Consider the following 4,288-nt stretch of genomic DNA (forward strand, 5'->3'; position numbering starts at 1 on the left):
GGAATTCATTGTAAGCTACATGGTCCAAAATCAAGCTAATATGGGTCCCAGCCACTCTGGTACCATGCAATGACGGCTGCAATTAGCGGGTCAACTGGATCTGGACCTTAGCATAGTCCGTACAGATCTCAGGTGTTTTGTGTCTCTTATAAAAGCAAAAATACATCTCCTGTGGCAAAGTGAGTGGACCAACCTCCAACTCACACACAAAAACAACAAAAAATAGAACTGTGGGACACAGCCCACAGGAAGGAAGAAGGGAGGAGGTGGTGTTGGCCCGCCTTAGGGTCAACAGCACAAGATTACCCACCTCACTCCCTACATTGAAAAAATTTCCCCCACAATGCCACCCAACCTGCAATAGCCCCTACCATAACCATTCTCACAATTCAATTACAAATACAAGAATAACATTAAAATTATTTCTAAATAAAAAAAAGATTCACAACTAATCTTTATCAAATGATGAAAAAATAATAATAAAGTAATCACTTTTTTAAGGGAGACAAAACTTTATGACCTTTATAGATTGACAGAATAAATAGGATCCATTGGCTTAATAACCTTGGCCACATGCCGCTGGTTGATACCCAAAGAAATCCAACAAAAAAAAAAAAAAAAAAAAAAAAATGTTCACACTCGTGTTTAAGCTTTTGATGAGTCAACCTCTTAAACGCAGAAGCACAATACAAAGTCTTGTGCCACAGAGATACCCTGGAGCCCGGGGCCTCTGTCTCGCTCTAATTGTTTTTCTGAGTTTCTTAAAGAAAATTAATTTAAAGTAAAATCCTGTAATTACGAACATTATTGTGCTTTGCCAGCACCTTCAGTGCTTTGTTTTTGCAGGTGACACGAGGCTACAGTAAGCGTAGTCAGCCTCCCACCTCAGACCCGCAGCTCTCTTCTACACCAGGGTAGCCCTTACGGGCATTGACCCTGGGTAGGGAGGCCCAGTAGTCTGGGGCGTCCTTTGGGCACTTTTTCTCCATTCTAAAATTTTCCTCTATCATGTGACTTCCCTGAGCCTACCGGAGTACCCGTGGGGGCTCCCGTATTCGCCTGGGGGGGGGGGGCACCGACTTACCGTCCTGCGCACTAGGCAAGTTCGGCGGTAAGGAGTGTTCCTCCACATAACTCGATCCTCTCTGTGGTACTGGAGAACGCAACCAGGCTTCCACTGGGGGGTAGAGGACGAAAACTGATTTACTCTCTCTTAGCTATTGCTGTTAGGTTGATAACCAAAAGTTAAGAGTTTAAATCCCTTCAGGAGAACGATTTTGAGCAAGGGGTCGGACCTGGTCCGATACCCAAGGGAAGATCCCGGCTACCCCTTCTCCTCCTCAAGGAGGAGGGGGCGACCATGACCACTCTAGACAAATTCGACCCTGAACAACGGAACCCCACTAACTGACAAACGAGAAGACCACTTTTCAAAATCCCCACCGAGAATGCAAGGTTTGCGATGTAAAATGCGTGAATGAAAATCAATCGCTTTTGAACGTGAACCCCTTATCATCAAAAAGGTCCTTGATGGTCAAGTGGACGGCGATTTTGATTTTGTCAAAAATTACGAGATGGAAGCCTCCTTGTCAAAGTAACCAATACAACTCCCAGATTAAGAATTTACTGAAGCTGACGCAAATTCATGATCTTCGAGTTAAAGTAACTATTCCTATTGGCCCAAATACCTGTAAGGGAGTAATCTTTACAGGGATTTGAGGACGATGGAAGGGAAGTGAAATTCTTGAGAGCATGAAGGACCAAGACGTAGTGGACGTTCATTGTATGACCAAGAAGGACGGGAAGTGCAAACGAAAACTGGACTGTGTTTTCTGACCTTTGCTTAACAAATCCCAGATATGTCACGTCGGTATGAACGTGTTCAAGTAAGACCTTATATCCAAAAGCCAATGCTTGTAATAGATGCCAAAAATTCGGACACACCTCATTAGATGCATGATAAAGATCAAGTAAATTTGTTGCGTAAATGTGCTGAAGCCATGACACCATTACTTGTACTAGCCAAATCTCCAAATGTGTTTAATTGTGGAGGTCCCCATCAGTCAGGATCTGCTGAGTGCATCCTGAAGAAGGAAAACTGAGACATTAGCATATATGAGAAGCATGAAGTTAGTTATCTGAAGCTAAGAGGAAAGTGGAAAGTTTGACACACAAACCCATACTTCCTATGCTGAAGCAGTAACTAACCACCCCTAGTGCAAAGTAATGTCAGTCAAAGCTTGCAGCTAAGGATAAGGAAATTGCTGAACTTAAACAAACGGTTAAAGAATTAAATATTAAAGTATTATCATTTGACCAAATTGGTTGATAAAATTGACTGCATCAACCCAGTCTAAACATCATAAGGAGGATGATACAGAATCACAGTCCGGAGCGCACCTTCCCGTCCGGCTACTCCTGTGAGGACTTCGTCTGGCTCGCGAGTCGGTTTCTCGTGAAGAAGCAGATCGCAATCTGCCCCGTCGTCTCCCTCGCCAGGAGGTGCAGGACATGGAGGCTTCTGTCTCCAAACCATCCCGAGGGAGAGGTCCCCGGGAAGCGAGGGAGAGGAGGCGTCCCCTCCCAAAAAAAGAAGAAAAAAAACTGGTGGACAAGGCACTTCCAAACCCATAAAACGTAATCTTCGCGTCGACCATTATACAATGGAACTGTCGAAGTCTTAGATCTAAAGTAAATGACCTTAAATTATTAGCCTCGTCCTATGCTCCCGATATTATAGTTCTCCAAGAAACGCATTTAACACACCTCGTCTCTGACGAGGTCGTTTCGCTGAGGAACTACCTTTTTATGTCGGAAGGATCGTGAGGGTAGGGGTGGAGGCGGAGTCGCCATGTACATCCACCAAAGCCTCCCTTTTACAGAAGTGACTATTGATTCTACTTTGGATTTGTCGCATGCAAAGTAAAAATTAATGGCACGTATCTGGCTATATGTTCACTTTATTGTCCACCTGATGCAGTGATAGCCTATGATGGGGCTCTTTGCTCTTCAGGAACGTCTGCCACAAAATAAAGTAATTTTAGCTGATTTTAATGCCTCATCATACGTTATGGGGTTCCCTGCGGGTGGATGGTAGGGGAGAGCAAGTAGTTAAGTTGCTTAATGAGTCTGATCTAGTCCTTCTGAATGATGGTAGTCCGACGCGGGTGGACGATAATACCGGTAATTTGAGCTTTATTGACTTATCACTGGTCTCTTCATCAATAGCAGCCAAGTGCCTGTGGCACACCATTGACGACTCGTTGGGAAGCGATCATCTTTTCCTATTTTGATTAAATATTCATGCGACACAGTGAGAACGCCTTCAGCGCCTAAATTTAACGTAAAACGAGCAGACTGGGTCGCCTTCACAAGGAGCGTCAAGCTCGAACTTGTTGGAGAAACCATTGATGATAAAGTAAACAATATTCAGAATTCGATTATAGAAGCAGCATTGCTATCCATTCCTAAAACTTCGACAGATAGCGTTAAGCATAGAGTTCCATGGTGGACACCAGATTGCCGCAGGGCGCTGTGCCGACGCAATAAGGCCTACAGGCTTTTCAAAAAAAACATCACAAATGAGAACTTTTGCATATACAAACTAGCAAGAGCTAGGGCTCGTAGAGTAATATTCAGACAAGCAAAAAGAGACTCCTGGCGGAGCTTTGTCTCTACAATAAACAGAACACCAAAATATCAGAGGTTTGGTCCACTATCAATAAAATCAATAAGAAAAAACATCTTCAAAATCAATAACATCATTGAGGGAACCAATTTTCGATTCACCTAAGACATTGCTAATGCACTCGCCAGGCAGTTCTCTCATACAAGCAGCTCAGCTAATTACCATCCCACCTTCTGACCACAAGGAAGAGCTGAGCTGCAACCAATTCACTTTGCCACAGGAGATGACTTGATTAAATAAAGACCTAACAATGGATGAGCTTGTCCGAGGAAAGAACTTGACCAAACAAAAAAAGAACAAAGGAGAACATCCCCAGACCCCGAGAAGCCTGTAGAGGAACATCCCCAGGCCCCGATGAGATCGATATGAGATGATGAAGCATCTTAATCATGATGACATGATTAAGTTGCTAGAAGTGTACAATGAAATTTGGAAAAGCCACACTTTTCCAAAACTCATGGCACTTCGCCCACATCATTCCCATATTGAAAGGAGGGGGTAATCCCAGACTTGCCATCTCCTACCGCCCAATTCGTTGACAAGTTGCAAGGTCATGGAACGAATTGTTAACAGTAGGCTATTGCATTTTTTAAATTCCAG

This window comes from Penaeus monodon, chromosome 5, assembly GCF_015228065.2.
Source record: "Penaeus monodon isolate SGIC_2016 chromosome 5, NSTDA_Pmon_1, whole genome shotgun sequence".
NCBI lineage: Eukaryota > Metazoa > Arthropoda > Malacostraca > Decapoda > Penaeidae > Penaeus > Penaeus monodon.